The sequence below is a fragment of the Aethalodelphis obliquidens genome, unplaced genomic scaffold, assembly GCF_003676395.1.
Source record: "Aethalodelphis obliquidens isolate GAN/ISIS:26980383/991018 unplaced genomic scaffold, ASM367639v1 scaffold3, whole genome shotgun sequence".
NCBI classification, from domain to species: Eukaryota; Metazoa; Chordata; class Mammalia; order Artiodactyla; family Delphinidae; genus Aethalodelphis; species Aethalodelphis obliquidens.
Genome location: NW_020837947.1, coordinates 27,251,340 through 27,269,552, shown reverse-complemented (window position 1 = coordinate 27,269,552; position 18,213 = coordinate 27,251,340). Strand labels below are relative to the sequence as shown.

The following is an 18,213-nucleotide window of genomic DNA, read 5'->3' as shown; positions in this document are numbered from 1 at the left end:
GAAGCACAGGGTCTTAACCACTGGACTGCCAGGGAAGTCCCTGACTCCATTCTTTTTTTTTTTTTTTTTTTTTTTTTTGCGGTACACGGGCCTCTCACTGCTGTGGCCTCTCCTGTTGTGGAGCACAGGCTTCGTACGCGCAGGCTCGGTGGCCATGGTTCACGGGCCCAGCCACTCTGCGGCATGTGGGATCTTCCCGGAGCGGGTCACGAACCCGTGTCCCCTGCATCAGCAGGCGGACTCTCAACCACTGCGCCACCAGGGAAGCCCCCTGGCTCCATTCGTAAAGTGGACTTGCTCCACTTAGGCCAAGGACTAAAATGTTAACACTGTGTATGTAGTCCAATGACTAAGAGTCAACTTTCTTAGGAGTTTGGGGGCATTCATCAGGCTTACAAGTTAATGTTCTTCCTCTTCTAGTCTATTATTTCAGGCTTACATATCAATGAATGGCTTTACTGTTTAAGATTTTAGTTGAAGGGAGGAAGGTAGGAATGTAAACTGGTGGGGGTGAGGGAAGAGCAGTCAGCATCTATAAGGTACCCTGGGGGTTGGCAGGAGCTTGGACCACAGAGTGGAATGAGAAGTGCTGAATGAAGCTCTGTACATATCAGTTACTCTGAGGAGGGAGCCAAGAAGTAGGTAGCTGGCATGTGGGCTGTCATAGTATCTAGGCTGCTGGGAGACATGTTTAAAGAAGAGCTATTGCTTTACTAGAAGCATTGACCAGAAATGGCTGATGAAATAGAATGAACCCAGGGTAGCATTTGTATGTATGTGGAATCTTTGAAGAACCTATGGCGAGGTCAGAACGAAAGAGGAGATATTAGGAAGTTCATTTGAGAGCTAGGAGTGGGAAAGGTCGATTGCTATGATGATTCGAAAAAAAGGGAGATCTTTAAAAACAGCTACAACCCCTTTTAAGTGTGACTAATAACTATCGTAGAGAGGTGATATTTGCGAACCAGGCCATAGCAAGAGCTGAAGAAATTGCCTGCCCAAAAGTCAGACGTCTAAAGTAAATATAATTTTATAAAGAGAGTGCATATATATGTGCATTTTATAAAGTATAAAGAATGTGGTGTGTGTTTCTTTGAAAACTTTTATTTATGCAGCTAGCATTCATAGACTTTTTTCCTCAAACTGTCTGACTCATCATAGTTAAAATTCAAAAATAAATAGGTATATTGGTGTGTGTACAGCTTCCTAAAGTTGCATCTCTAAGTATTTCCCTATCTCCCCTTCACCCATACACACACTCAACTGATAGCAGAATTGCTGTCTTGTGAAAGTCTGGTGATTTTCACTTCTTGGAAGTTGGGTGTTACCGGTTGCTCATTGCCCTTCTCGGAAATGTGGTCTACCTGTCATAAATGCAAATACTGTCAAAGTGGCTCCTACATTGCTAAAAAGCCAAAGGGGAGGAAATGTATTTTATAATTGACAAAAGAATAGAACCAGTTCTTACATCCTTGCTGGGGGGTTCAAATCCAGACTTAGCAACATACCCACTGACCATGCTGTTCTAATTAAGATGTATTATTAACATTAATGCCAACTGTGACTGTGAATATCCATACAAATGAGGTTCATCAAAACAAAGAGTGTGTGGATTCCACATAAATGTTTGTCACTATTTTTTTTCTGTCACTATTTTGATTTTAAATGAGCTATGCAGAATACACATAAAAATGCTATTTCTACTTTCAGTATTAATATCAATACTTATCAATATCAGTACTTTTTCTGGAGACACTTTAAAGGACTCTTGTGTTTGTCTCTCCATCACTCTTCCCCCTAGTCCCACCCCACTCCTCCAGGGCACCCTTTTCTTTTGAAAGCTGACCATTCATTCCTCCATGGTCACCTTGTGGTAACTGCAGGAGCTACCATGTTACAGGGTCCTGCCCCTCGTTTGGCCCCAACATGAGCCACCCAGGCTCTTCTTTGGTGTAACTTGGAATCAAACAGGGTATGAGGAAGACCCTCTCCCACGGCAGAAGCTGTGGAATGTAAAATTTAGAAGGTATAGGTAGCCATTGTTCCTGCCATGTATGGAAAACTGCTCCAAAGTGAGAGAGATTGACCCTCCAGGAAAAACAAAGGCAGGACATGGAGGATAGTCCTGTTGGTATTCAAGGCCCTGGTTCCACTTATTTCTCTGGATCACTGCCGATCCTGGTATTTGGTTAGTTCAGCACGTCCTTGGGTCACCTGAGCCAATAAATGCCCACTTGTCCTAAGTGGGTATTGCTTGGGTTATTAGTCATTTAAATAAAGATTCCCATTCAGAGGATTTGGCAAAGTCCTAGGTGTGAAAATGGAAAGAAATTCTGGGACAGATTATTTCAGGGAACAGTAATCAGAAATATTAATCCATAGCCAGACCTACCCATGGCATGAAGTATAGATAGGATATGCATCCTTGGCCCCAACCCACGTAGGGTAATTTTAAAATATGTTGCAAATTCTTTGACATTCCACACCCCTTCATAAAGTGGGATATAATTTCCCCTCCATTTGACTATGGACCCAACTTAGTGACTCGCTTCTAACAAAAAAAAAGTATGGCAGAAATGATTATGCGTCTTCTGACACTAGGTCTTAAAATAGGTAGTTTCCGCCTAGCTTTCTCTCTCACGAGCCACTTTATCTGGGAGAATCTAGCCTCCATGTCTTGCAAACACTCAAGCAGCCCTGGGAGAGGCCCCATGGAGAGCAACTGAGTTCTCCTGCCACCTGCCAGCACCAACTTGCCAGCCCTGTAAGTGAGCCATCTTGAAAGTAGATCCTCCAGTTCCGGATAACTGAGCTCTGGTCAGTACCTTGACTGCAACCTCATGAGACACCCTGAGCGAGAACCACCTCGCCAAGCCCTTCCTGAATTCCAGACAAGCGGAAATAATCAAATGTTTGTCATTAGTTTAGGTCACTACACTTACGGAATATTTCTTAGACGGTAATAGATAATTAATTCTATATCCAAGACTAAAAGGGATTATTTTGAAGAGGTTGGTAAATCATGTTCAGTAGTAAGTGATGGCAGGAGATCCCCAAAGAAGCCACCCAATCATAGAAATAACTGGAGCTCGTGATTTAGAAATTTGGGCCCCTCTAGCTAAGGTTAAAGGTACAAAACACAGTTACTGAAGAACAAGTAGGAATAGAATCATCTAGTGTAATGAAAGGGAAATAGAATAATACAGTGGTCAAAATGCAGAGTTTTGTGGTCAAATATATTTAGGTTTGAATCTTGGCTCTGCTAGTTTCTGTTTGAACTTATTACTTGTCCATATTTTTTAGGGTTTTATTTCAGGGTAATTTTAGGTTTATAAAAATGTCGTAAGAATTACTGAAAGAGTTCTGGAGCATCCTTAGCGTAGCTTCCTCAAATGTTAACATTTTAGCAGCAGAAAATATAGCATAAGAACATAAGAAAAAAACCAAAAAATGAGTTCTAATACCATATCTCTGAATAATTTTTCTCATCAATGGCTGGAATCTCAGTTTGTATTCATAAAAAAGTATATTGTGTTAACTTATCCTGTTCCCTCTTTCTCTTTTCCTTGGTCCTGCTTTTTACAAGGCACTTGGGTTGTTGTTTTCTCCCTGCTGTGTCCAGTTGTTCTCTTCCAATGAAAATTAATGGGTCCAAGCTAATTTCTTTCTTCAGAAGATGCAACCGTGAGCTAAGAAGTCAGCCTAAAGTTTCTCAACCTTAGTTTCTCAGTATTTTAGCAAACACAATTTCCATAATGAATGATCCCTCTCCACCATGCCTCACACCAAAAAAATTTGAGTAATTGACCATAAACTTCTCAGAAAAATGATAATTCAAGAAATGTACAAAATATAATAAATTTTCAATATGTGTATCTTTTAAAGAGAACATTCTTTTTTGTCTCATGACATAAAGGAATTTGTTTTCAAAACTTGAACTTAAGAACTATTCAAGCAGAAAAATGAACATATCAGAGTTAAGTCATAGATAACACCAGCCATATATACGTGTCAGCTGTTCACCTGTCTTCCCCACCCTGAATGTCAGCTCCTTGCGGGCAGGAAACATACACATTATTCAGTTCTGGGTCCTCTGTATCTAACATGGTACCTGCTACATAAAGGATGTGCTGACTGACCTCAATATGATAGAGAAATTTTCTCTTAAACATTCCATTTCTCAACAATTGATTCAAAAGTTTAATACACATTTTCTAAGATATCTAGCTCAAAAAGGGAAAAATTCTTTTGAAAGGATCATTTCAGATATTCATAAGTGAAGCTCAGCTGTCAGCTCCATGAACAGACCAGTCCACCAGTGTGCCTACAGGATCAGTTCATGGTGCAGGTCAGCCCCGCAGAAGCTCCATCCTTCAGTGCTCTTCTCAGAGTTTCCTCCATAGAGTTCATCCCTTGCTAGCTTGTCTTCACATCTGGCTGCACAGTAGAACTCAGTCCAGAAGGCAAGTCAATGGCTCTCTTTTTACTTTATTTTAATGTTTTTTAAAAATATTACTGAGGAGAAATAAAAAGCAAACAACAGAAATACAAACATGGTGAAATGACAGTTATGGTCCACATGCAGTTTCCCTAACTTGTGGCTGAGAAAGAGCTCCCTGTCGTTGGCCGGGCCTCCCTTCCTGCACGCACCATGCTCTGCCTGGTTCCTTTCTTCTTAGGTTTGCAAGGTATCAAAGCACCTTCATGCAGGACAGGGTCTTATCCTTAGTGAACATAGCACTAGGCAGTATCCACAAGTAGCAATGATGCAATAAATAGTTGTTAAATGGCAAGAGAATGAACCATGTGGCTAATTTTTCATCGATCTGACTGGGTTAAGGGTGTGGGGGGTGCTGGGAGAATAAACGTAGTTCGGAGGAGAGACACAAGGCCAATCACTGACATTATAAATGCAAAACATTTGCAGCAGGAGTTTGACTTCCTCACATAGTAATTCTGTGTCATATTGTGTACATACTCTATAGCTTACTTCTCAAAACATATTTGTGGGTACATTTTTGCCAATGCTACTTTCGTAAGACATGTTCCACACAAATAACCCAGAGCCGTCGGAAGCAAAACCCACCACGTCCTGATTTGGTTTTTTCTCTCTCTGTTAATACAGGTAAGACTCAAGATAACTAAGCTAATACTTTTCCCGCCTCAAATAGAATTCTCGTATAAATTCCTCAGCTAGGCTACAAGAAATTTGCCTTCATGTCTATGGAGCAGAAAGCCAGTAGGACGGTCCTATTTTGTATGTGTGTGGTTACCGCTTTCTTGGCACCCAGTTAAGGATATTTTTGACTCTCTGCTGACATGAGCTATAGAGCCCAGTTGAGAAAACCCTCCAAGTGAAAACAAACAAAAACTCACCAGAACAAATTAGGGACAGGGGAACTTGGAAGCAGTGTAAGAGTTGTGAAACCATCAGAACGTGAGGATTTAGGATGCTCCTTTAAAGTTCTTGAGAATTTCTGAGAACACTCCTCGGGAAGTGTTTTGTTTTCGTGGAAAAGTTGTTCTGTGCCTGACAGCATGGAGAAGCACATGAAGACCAGAGGCTGTGAAAACATTTTCAGCAAAAGCCGATCTAGTAGCAAATGTCTAAAAATTGCACTTTCACAGCTCTGTCATAATGTGCAAACATTTCTTGTCCTTATCTATTTTATGAAATTAAAAATGATATAAGGCAACTGACACCTCTGTTTCCTCCAAGGCAAAAGTAGATTTTGCAGAGTTCTGGCATATATCAGTGCATGATTTCTTCAGATCATCACTTCAGCTGGAATATACTGTTGTAGCAAAGCTTACCTGATAGGCTTTTGTGCATTCATTCAGCAGATCTTCATTAAAGTCTCATCAGAGAGGATAGCCATGGCCAATAAAGAGGTAGATTTAAAATTTTTAAATTGAGATATAATTGGCAGGTAACATTGTGCTGGTTTTAGGTGTACAACATAATCATTTGATGTATGCGTATATTGGGGAATGATTACCACAAATTTAGTGAACACCCATCAGCACACATAGTTACAGATTTTTTGTATGTGATGAAAACTTTTAAGATCTACTTTCTTAGCAACTTTCAAATACACAATACAGTATTGTTACAGTCCATAGACTATAGTCACCATACTGTACATTACATGCCCAGATTTTAAATTTTTAGCAAGTCACCATAGTGTAGAAGCATAATAAAGCCTATCCAATTCTGATTCCACCATTAACCTGTATCTGAAAGAACAGGCAGGATACATTTTAGTACATCAGTTAGGTAACCTGGATATTAGCCATTTAGGATATGAAATAGAACAGAGAAGATCGCAAAGATTTTGAAATTATAGACGGAAACAATCAGATATGGGAAAGAGCACAGATCTCATCTTTCTGGATTAGCTGCATTTTGATTCATGTGAAGTGAAACTAATTTAGAGAAAAGGAGAATTTCAGCAATCAGGTTACATGAGGAGCAGGTTGCAGCAGATCTGAGTAGTGCCAGGCTGGGCCAGGCTGGGCCAGATGTCCTTAGATAATCAAGTGCGGCTTTACCGGTACAGTTATTATCCCAGAAGGGACCTGCTCGAACAAGCCCATCTCTGCTGTTGTACAGTGTGACCTTTGGTGCTTTCATTTTCCCTTTCTTCCTTGAGAAGGCGAGAGCTACAGCATAATGGGATAGGGCACATGCTTTGTGGCCAGCCCTCCCTGGATTTGAGTCCTGCTCTGACACTTACCAGCCAGCCATGTGATTTGTGTGAGCTTTGTAGCCTTTATGCCTCCAATTTCTGCTTCATAAAATGGGCCTGGCGATGCTCACTTCACAGACCAGAATGTATTTGATTCCTACTAGCTAATATCTCTTGCAGGGACATCAAGGACACCACCTGGCATCATAGGTCAAAAATCCCTCAGCAACTGGTTAGCACTAATTATAAGAAATCTTAAAATTAGTACTATCAACACAACATTGTAAATCCACTATACTTCAATAAAAAATAAATTTAAGAAAAATTAGTACTATCAGCATATATTTAGGCAGTTACCAGCCACTAATTCTTCCACGTTTAAGCATTTCATAGTGGTGGTCTGTCTACAGCAGAGTTTGAAAAACAAAAATAACTTCAGATTTTATAAAGAAGCTGTAGATTGCTTTATTTATTTCAGAAAAGACCACTATCTGAATAGTGTTCTAAGAAAAATATAGGCATCTTTTGAAAGTACCTTACATGCACTGAATAGTGAAAGGGGAAAAAAGTACATTATTATTTTAAAATACAGTAAAATCATATTAAAAGCCACACGGTAAGTTCTGTGATGATTTCGCCACTGGGTGACTGCCTGGGTTTGTCTTCTTTTTTGACCCACAGAGACCCCGGCACGTGCAATTTAGGTAGTGAGGTGCGTGGAGGATTTATTCTCTCACTTAAAAGAGATTTCCGTTTCTTAAAATAAACAAATAACAGATCAAATATTTTGCAATCTGAAGTAACTCACTGGAAATTTGGGATTAACATAAAACTAGAGGTCCCCATCTTCCCTGGCTGTTTCCCTCAGGTTATAAACAGACTAAATTCATCCGAACCTAAAGTAACTTGATTATGACCTGGCAGCCTCCTCAAGCTGCGGCTGCCCTCACCCTCTCCTCTGCAGCCAAGAGAACTTAGTCCTCTTTGACTGTATCCATCTCGTCCGCTCCCATTCACTGCTCGACCTTTTGAGTTTCCTGCCACCCTCTTAAAATTGCTCCCCACGGCCCCTGTAGGGCTCCACGTTCTCCTGAGCTGATATTCCAGGAACAGCCCTCTGTGAGCCCAGCCAGTGGTCACACCATCACCCCATCACCGACCCCTGCCCTCTGAGGTAGGAAGAGGGTGAGTTGGGCTTAACTATGGGATGCGAGCAGGCATCCATGGAAAGACAAAGGACACATGCCCAGGAGTCACACAGTTATGCCCCAAAGGAAACATGGGTCATTTGTCATCAAAGCCTGTGTTCATTCTCTAAGAATTCATCTGTATTTTGAATGATCTGAATCTCAAATTATGTGAGTTCCTTAAAGTTACCACAATCATATTCGTTTAATTTCAATCAATAGATTAATCTCTTTGCTCGATAATGGTGCTTGGGTTTTCATTTGAAAAATTTACAGGAAGAGCCTCTCTGTCTTTAGTCGACTTCCTAATTACACTAATTTTATGTGATTGATATATTAGGCTCTGGGGGAAAGGGAAAACGGGCAGGGAGGCCACAATACAATCCCTTATTCTCAGCTCCAGACAGCACAGGAAATCCTCAATCAAATTGTACCACTTCCCTCAGCACTCAATAACATACACGCATTAGATTTAATATCTTTAAACCCATTCGTAATAGTGATTTTTGTGAAATGGGTGAAGTGAATTCTTTCCTTCTAGACCTTCTTTTTATTATTATTACAAAGTAATGCATGCTTCCTGTGAAAAATCAAACTTTGAGAAGAATCAATCATGAAAAATTAAAGTTTCCTTCTGTCTCCCTGAGGTTTTCATTAGAAAACTTCCTGAAACATTTTCTCTCAGTTCAGGAAGGTAGATAAGAGGACCTCTACTCACTCACAGCCAGAAAACTATGCATTTAATATTGTGCTGGGACTTTTTCTTGACAGGTTTGAGAGGGATATAAGATTCCCCGGACCCAGGGAGGACACGAATGCAGCAGTATAGCATCTCAGACAAGGGAGAGAATCTGGCCATGCTTACGCTGTAGACTTTTTTCTTGTGATGTGAGGTCTGACTGAGAACAGTGTTTGCCTGGTGCGTGCCCTGTCAGGAAGGGTTGGCTGGACCCTGACACTTAGTAGCTTGGCATGTAGCCTTCTGAGTCGGTGGCCCAATAAGGGTCTGGAATGGATTTTCTTCCCACTTCTGCTCCCCAGTTTGGCCTGGGCCACCGCCCAGGTGAATGTTAGCTGAGGAAGAGCTGTTTGCTTTGGGAAGCATTCCCTTCGCCCACCATCCATGGCTGAACAGCACAGGGCCTAGAGGCCTCGGTGGATCACAGCTGTGGGCAGCACATTTACTTTGTGGTGAGCATCTGAGAAATGCCAGCCCCACCTCCAGGACTGGCTCAGTCTACCGAGAGGGGATGGACCAACCCCGTCTAGTTCCACTGTTCTCTACCCTGACCTGTATCTGGGTGTTGCTTCCCCCAGAACTGTGTCTGTGACCCTCTGTGTGCTCCTGGGTACCCCACTGAGGCGAGAATTAAGGCCTCTTGGTCCTGACATCAACTGGCTCGCAGTCTTAGCTGCCAAACAGCATTAAGCCTGTACCCATCCTGGTAGAGAAAGGAGAACTTTAGGTTAGACTAAAGACAAAAAGGAGGCAAGAAAGGCAGAGATTCAGGGCAAAGTGCTTTCCAGAAGTGCTATTTATTTAGACAAGTATTTTATCTCTCAGAATGGCACTGAGTTTTGGAAGGGTAGAACCCCTGGCAAACATACCCCTTCACACATTGTCAAAACATTCTCAGAGACTGTTCTAAGAAACCACCCTGATTCTGTGATAGTCCAAGTTTCCATAGCTTCTCTGTGGTAGAACTGGAACAAATGGCAAAAAGGACAGCATTTCTCAAAATTCTGTAATCCTGATTGTCTCTGATTGGATTCTGAGGAAGCAGAAAGGAAGGTGGTAACCATCAGGATCCGGGTACCGCTAGTGGTCCAGCAAGAATTTTAGATGTCCAGAAAACTCTCTAAAAATCTTCTCCAAGGGCTTCCCTGGTGGCGCAGTGGTTGAGAGTCCGCCTGCCGATGCAGGGGACACGGGTTCGTGCCCCGGTCCGGGAAGATCCCGCATGCCGCGGAGCGGCTGGGCCCGTGAGCCATGGCCGCTGAGCCTGCGCGTCCGGAGCCTGTGCTCCGCGACGGGAGAGGCCACAACAGTGAGAGGCCCACATAGCGCAAAAAAAAAAAAAAGAAAAAAGAAAAAAAAACTTCTCCAAAAAGTTCATCCATTTTAATGACATTTTTAGCCTCAGAAGTTTATTTGGATACAAAATTAGCCTAATGTTTATTACACGTATGAAGATAATATTTTAGCACTAAATCTGATTTATACTAATGAGAGAAAATTGCTGTTAGGCTCAGGATAGATTATTTTGACTACTTTAAAAGATGTTTGAAGTTCTTTAATCATCTTGATAGCATCTCGTTCACTCAGAATGTTGTGTTATCCGGATCATGGACACTGGGACTCAACTGCCCCTAGGAAAAGGGAGTAGACATTTACCTTCTTGTGCCCCATTGCATTGCAAATGCACTTTGTACACAGTGAGTGCTCAATAAATAAATTAATTGGTAGGGGCCACTTAAAGTGCCAAGAGTTTTAACAGTCTCACAACGTGAGTTCTTAGTGATTTAATCTTTATACTTTGCTCTTCTGTTTAGAGAGGAAATAGAGGGAAAGGTGTGCTGCTTGAAGAAGCACTCGAGTTTAAAATCCTAGTTCCTAGCCATGTGCATTTGGACAGGTTAGCATTCTCTCTGGGACCCTATCTGCTTATCTGTAAAAGGTAGATAATGATACTTTCTCACAGAGCCACCATGGTGATTGACTATGATCACGTGTGAAAACACCAGCACAGGACATGTTCTGAGTGTGTAGCAAATGCCATTCCCTTCCTTCTACCTCTACATGGTCCATCGACCCATCCTCTATGGTGTTAACAAAAGAGTTGTAATAAACAGTCAGGCAACGTGTTTTTTTTTTCCCTAAGTTACAGTAGAAGGATAAAATACATATATTTATTCATTCACGCATTCCTCAGCTCACCCACTGAACCTCTTAAACAATGCTCTCTGGGTCCCTAAATCTGCCAAGCATGGTATGAAGCAATGCAAAGAAATATAAGACAAAGAAATACAAGACATGATTCCTCCTTTGAGGAACTTACCGATTCTCCTCACTGTGGTCCATCTGCTTTCCAGCTTTGGAGAGAAAGGAGAAGTAGACCAAAGGGTTGGGGAAAAAAAAAAAAGTAAAAACAAAAAGAAAAATTTGCTTTTGTTACATTCTTAAAAGTTGATTGATATAAAAAATGAATTTGTAAAAAATAATTATAATAGAGCTAGTTATGCTGTATATAATGAAACAGAGAAAACTGTGGCATTCACTTCTGTTTGGGAGTCAAGGCAAAGTTAAACTCACCTTTGATTTGTGGAATGTACTCTGCAGTTTTCAGTGAAGTGAATAATATACTGCTGTTTAGCCCACTCTATTTTCCTAGCATTTGTTTGAATTGTTCTTGTCTGAGTAGACAGACATTTTCCAGGATATAATTAGTTGATGTCATCCAATTCATAAACTCTTCCTTTTCAAGAAATGTTCCTATCATTGTGGTGAGTACTAGTATGTTCCTTTATACTCACTGGGTGTGTTGATATTGAAGTCAGGATGTGTCCAGAGTGATGGCTTCTGAAGTTCCCTTTACACATTTTTGCTCTCTTTTGAGACTTTTTCCCAGCTTTAAATTTTATACAGATCAGGAACGAAGCCCATGTCTCTCTCAGGCGTATCTAATAGTGACCTGCTACTGGATAAAAAATATGTGGGGCTTCCCTGGTGGCGTAGTGGTTGGGAGTCCGCCTGCCGATGCAGGGGACACGGGTTCGTGCCCCAGTCCGGGAAGATCCCACGTGCCGCGGAGCGGCTGGGCGCGTGAGCCATGGCCGCTGAGCCTGCGCGTCCGGAGCCTGTGCTCCGCAGTGGGAGAGGCCACAGCAGTGAGAGGCCCGCGTACCGCAAAAAAAAAAAAAAGAAAAGAAATACGTGGGCTTCTGTATTTGCCTGACTTGGGAGAAAAGGAGAAGAGATACTCCTTCGATTTGCTTCAAAATGTTGAAACGATGGCAGAGGCAAGAATGTTTCCCAGAACTCCCTTCTGCTCTGTCTACCATCCCTACAGTGTGGGAGGGAGCTTAACTCTGACAGATGTATGCAGGGAGGAATTTTTAGCCATTCTCACCTGTAGTTATCTGTCACTACATGATTTTTTTTTTTTTAACATCTTTATTGGAGTATAATTGCTTTACAATGGTGTGTTAGTTTCTGCTGTATAACAAAGTGAATCAGCCATACATATATACATATATCCCCATATCTCCTCCCTCTTGCGTCTCCCTCCCACCCTCCCTATCCCACCCCTCTAGGTGGTCACAAAGCATCGAGCTGATCTCCCTGTGGGTAGCATGATTTTTGAATATGGAGATGGGTTCTTTTTCATTGGGAAAGCCTCTTTATATCCCAAGCTTAGCATATATTTTTGTGAGAAAAAAGAAGACAGTCTGATAATTAAAACTATTTTTGGTGTTGAACCCTATTCTTGACCCCAGCATAATCCAAACTGATCCCTAAAGAACATTCATTCCCTAACAGGTTGCCCTTCCTTCCTTCCTTCCATTAGAGGCCTTCCAGGAAGTCCCAACTGGCTGTACCCTGAGAGCCATGGGGGCTGAGGTATACACTTGGCACCATGCCATGCTCAAGGTCACAACTGCCTGCAGTCCCAGTGGCATCTGTGGGGCACTCATCTCCTTGCCTTCTTCAGCTTTAGTCTTTTAGGCACCCATGCTCAGGCCCCTCAGTGCCTTGCCATGGGGTCTTTGAGCAAGGGCCGTCATATCTGATTCCTCACCTAACGGTCAGAGATCTACTTTCCCTTCTTCAGTTCAAAATAAACCAACAGCCAAGACGATAACATGTCAGAAATTACCTTTAGTGTCTCTGCTGCTCTTAAGTAAGTAGAGGCATTAAAATAGAACATACCAACCAACAAAGCATTGGGTAAAAACAGTTATCCTCAAAGAAAATTTTTGATCATCAAGGACCCTTTTCTGTTTGTTAATGGATACTACAGTTTTGAAAGATTTCATCTGTAAAGAAAACTGCATACTACCTTAATTAAGTTTGACAGCCTCCTTAGGTTTCTCTTCATATCACATAAATATATCCCCTTTTGCTATAGTAATAGACATGTTTTCTGTTTTTATTATTTAAGGATAAAAGTAACAATCTATCACAGCTTTAAGCAGCACAAGATGGTAAACAGGGATTTGCTAACTAAGTTAATAATGTTCCAGCCAAATATGAAGAACTTTGACAATTTTGGGGGGCTGTGATGGCTTATTTTTGCAATTTAGCTTTTTAAAGATATAAAAACTGCTCTAGGATTCCTTTCCTCCTCTGCAATTACTGTTCTTACTAAACCCCAGGTTTTTGAGCTTCTCAAGGTGGGGATCCCTGGTTAGAGTTTGTCAAAAATAGACTTAGACTTTTACTGTCCCATTTCTGGCAGCAGCTTCAGTTTCCAAGGGTTGATGCTCACAGCGGGGTCAAAAAGATACAAACATGATTCCCTGTGATCCTAATACAAGGGTTATCTATTGCATGAAGTGTGCCAGGATCCTTGCCCTACATAGACTGAGATGGAAAATGTAGGAGGAAAAAAAGGGTTAGGAAGAGAAGGACCTGAATTGGAAAAATGAGCAAAATTCAGCCTCCCCCCTATAGATTTTTTCACTCGAAGAGCCATTCACAGAAATTTGGTATCCATGGAGATGAGTGCTGTACATGCTAAGGTTATGTATTCTCTGCAGATACAACAGGCTGGCTATCCAATCTGATGCGACATTTAGGAGTAGCAGAGGGAAAGTGTTTGAGAAAAGTGTTGAATAATTAACTGAGTACCTATTACATGCAGGGAACCAGGATTTGCACAATGAAGGATACAAACTATACAACAAATGATGATAAATATGGACCATTTGTTTCTGTGTAGGAGTCTTGGCTATCTTTAGCATTCCAGCTTTTCTTAAAGCCATAATACTACCTATGAAAACATGTGAAAATGTTCCTATCATAAATTTGCGTTTTATCTCCTGCTTTGGGAGAAAACAAAATGTTGTCATACGTAAGATGGAATGTCCCTGAGATTTATTTTATAATTGAGTGATAAACACGAAAGCAAGGATTCCTAGAAATTGAATAAGAAGATCATAACAGCCTTGCAGGCTGGTGACCAGAAATGGGGCAGAAGCGGGGGCAACGGGAAGTAACTGAGAGAAGCAAGTGTTCTACAGCCTGACACTTTAATCAGGGTGAGAGAGCTGTCATGGCAAGAAGAAAAGAGTGTGTTCAGGGGAAGAGAGGGTAAGGAATAGTTTGGAAACAAGAACCCATTCAAGGAAGTCAGTGTAGGTTATGACCAGGAATGGGAAGTTCACGGAGATTTCAGTGGGAGTCAGGGGAGGAGGACCCCTGGGGATGATAGGAATTCCCTGGGCTGCAATTCGGCCTGAACTCAATAGTAAATCAGCTAGAAAGTTTCCATTAACTCTCAGTGGAACTGGGTGAGAGAGTTCTGGCATAGCCTTGGGGAATAAGCCTGGGAAAGAATGGAAAGCTTACCATTGTTCAAATTAGACTCAGGGAATGATACATATAGGATCAATTTTATAGCTTCTTAAGAAACGAGAAAGTTACAGCCCCCCCCCCCGCCCCCCGCTTATTCATTGGTCAGCCATGTGTATGGTAGGGAGAAGGTGCGAAAATCAGTATTGATTTAAGATTGTGCAGCATAGAAAATGTGGGGATGGCTTGTGTCATGGCAGCCAGCAGACATGGGAGATAACGGGAAAAAAATGGACCACTCTAGAGAACAATTCACCCATATTTTCAATCTCTTGCTGAAACATGTCCCTAGCTATTTTTTAACCTGAGAATCAAGAATATTTTCCTGTTGACAGATGTCTACCTCAATCAGTAAGGTGAAAGAGCCATTCTAGGCATTGAAAATGTTGTATGCATGTGTCTGTATGTTCACATAGTAAACACTGGAAATAGCTTTCATGTCACAAAATTAATTTCAATGTGATTTACTTGATGTAAACATTTTAAAATAAATTTTACATAATACATGAGTTATAGCCAACATGGCAGGATCCACACTGTACCCGGGCATCTCCACTTGCCGCTCTCTTCAGATAAATGTTCAAAATCACCACAGTGTGATTGTAAATCTAAAGAGGGAAGTCATCACACACCCCTGGGGTTTTTAACAGAGGGATTCTGTAGTATATGTGGTAGGGACTTAGCCATATCTGGGTAGCTCTGATAATATTAAAAGTTAGTCATCTCCTCGGTCATGAAGCTGCAAGATGTACACACTTGTTCTATTTCTTAAGTGATTGGTTAAAGCCAGTTAGTGACACTGAGTTAAGAGACCCGAGATGAATAAATTGGCCCCTCTAATACAAGGATCTATTCCTCAGGAAATATCTGGCTTGCTATCATTAGAATTATCTACTTCTCATTTTACTGTCTACACCCACATTATGCCAGTTCTGCATGTATTTCCATTGTTCTTCTGAGGTCCCCAAAATAAATGTAAAGGTGGAGTTTCCGGCTGCTAGCAACACTCCCTGAGACGTAATTTCTTATAGCTTTAGTTTAATGCTCAGTGGAATATTTGTTCCACTGCCCCTCCCCATCAAAACCTTTGTCCTCCTGTAAAATAAGAGCCCCATGCCTTGGCCACTCAATAAAGTATCCAGTTTCTTTTCCCTGGGTTCACATAATCTGGACTCCCAGCAGAGTTTAACTGCTCCTGCGTTACTGGATATGCTGTCGTAAGGACCTCCTTTTAGTCTCTTTAAATTACATCCTTTGACACACATTAATTCTCCACCTACTCTCGCTTGTTCATCAATTCAGTCATCAAAGAGAGCTACTTATTGATGGCATCAGGTTCTGTACTAGGTGCCGGGAACATATAACATATCTAGTTAGACTTGGTTCAATGACCTCATAAAGCTTACTACCTAATGGCGATATATTACTGAATACTTAAGAAAGATGTGTATGTGCTTTCCTAAAATACAGATAAAGTGTTTTTCTGCTCACTAGAAGACTACTAAAAAACAATATGTGAGTTGAACTTTTCTTAAATGGAATTCAGATTTTAAATGCCCTTATGCAAGCTTGCTATTTTAGAGAATCCTATAAGGTTAATAATCAAACTTTAGTTTTAAAATTTTTATTATGAATCTGAACTTTTGCAGTAATAATTATTCTTACTGTTGGTCACTTTTATAAATAGCTCAAAAAATTCCAGCATTTAAAAAAAAATGCATAAAAGTAAACCTTTATAAATGGAATCTCTATTTTAAATGTTCCCAGGGTAATTGCGATTTAAAGGAATCCTGATATGACAATGCAAAGAAAGTAATTAACCATTAACTTATTTTTAATGTTAGGACTTTAAAATTATAATTTCTGTATTACAGAAAGCAAAAATTTTAGCAATATAAAAATTTAATCAATAGGAAAAACAAAATGTAAATCATACATTTGCAAAAATATACATTGATACAATGAAAAGAAACACACAAGCTGCCCAATACAAAGGACCTTTACCTCTTGTGTTTGAGGAAACAACTTTCCCCAAAGTCTTTGCCATAGGACCTATGTTCTGCTATGTATCAGTTTGCTAGGGCTACCATAACAAAATACCACGGACTGGGTGGCTTAAACAACAGCAATGTATTTCCTCACAGTTCTGGAGACTAGAAGTTCAAAATCAAGATGTCAGCAGGGTTGGTTTTATTCTGAGGCGGCTTTTTTTGGCTGGTAGATGGATGTCTTTTCACGTTGTCCCCTTTATACCTGTAAGTATCCTAATCTCCTCTGCTAATAAAGACACCTGATTTTAGATTGGGGCCCCATTTTTATGACCTCACTTTAACTTAATTACCTCTTTAAAGGCCCTAGCTCCAAATGCAGTCACATTCTGGGGTGCTGGGGGCAGAGCTTCAACATCTGGATTTGGGGGCCACAATTCAGCCCATAACATGTCTCTAGATTAGACAATTCCATTTCAAAAATAAATAGCCATAGAAGTCATGGTGCAACCTTTCTTTTCTCCTATAAAAACTTCAGTGTTGAGTAGGTTATCAGATAACTGCTTACATTCACAATAGACACTTTCTGAAAATTGGTTGATGATGTGGTAACAGTTCCCACTATGGACAGCAGAGGTAAGAGGAACGGAAAATGGACCCAAAATGGGTGGAAGATGAGTGGAAGAGTTGGGCTCGAAAATGCTGCCAAGGAGCTGCCTTCAAGAAGGTGTGCTCACGGGCAGCTGGATGAAGGCAGCTGGATGAAGGCGAGGATGGCAGAGCTGCAGGAAATGTCTCCTGATGCCTGCAGGCTGAGAAAGAGTCCAATTACACAGGAGGAAGTGTGTAATTGAAGCTAAATTGTAATTTACAAATTTGCCCTGGTGGGGAATGGTTAATGTTAAACATTAAATGGTAGTGTTTAGAAGTTCTTTACTTCTTGTTTTCCAGTCTTTCTATTTGATGTTTTTGCCATGGTTCTGAGCTGAATTAGCACTTTGGAGGCACGATCTCCAAAAACTGATTTAGGAAACAGTTTTGGTGAAAGGAGAGTAGTGGTAGAAGGAAAAGAGAAGATGATTTTAAATGCATAGGAGGAAATCTGGTAGGGGGCAATATTTCTCTCTCGTCAAAATTTAAGTAATTCATTCTTAATGTATTTTGTTGTCGATGATATAAGCCCTGGCTCATAGTAGACGCCTAACTCAATAAATATTTGTAAATATTATTTACTTTATGCTTACCAATAGCTTTCCTGTAAAGAAGTAAAAATTCCATTTTCAAAGGCATTAAGATGTGCTCTTACTGCCCCACTATTCTATCACCAACAAGGAGAAGGATTCAGATTGGCACATAGGATTATAATGAAACAGAAAGGAGAGGTTGGTATGGAATATAGGTTCAGTTGACCGAAATGGCGAGTTGATAGATTTGGAAGGGTGACGTGTGCCCAAAGGGTCAGGTCCAGGACACGAGGGTGAGGACCAGAGCCTGGGGGCTTTGTACCAGGAGAGATGGGCTGAGAGGCTGAGGGGCTGCCCTGGACCCCCTGAGGGTGTTAGGGGTTATACCCATCTTACCTTTCTAAAGTCTTAAAACATCTGAATTTTGAAACCCTGGCTGTTTTACCTTTCTCAAAGCACACATTTGGGGGGTTCTGTGATACAACTTTCTTTCTTCCCATCTTAAATTGCTACCTTTTACAAGCTTCTCTTCCTTTGCCTACCCCTTAAATATTGGTGCTCCTTTTTTCTCCCAGACCTTCTTTTCTGGTT

General features: G+C 41.0%; 1 protein-coding gene across 1 annotated transcript in view; it reads left to right on the top strand.

Annotated features, from left to right (window-relative positions):
• Positions 1-18,213, top strand: part of PDE7B (phosphodiesterase 7B) — a 367,442-nt gene that overhangs the window by 3,510 nt on the left and 345,719 nt on the right. The window lies entirely within an intron of this gene.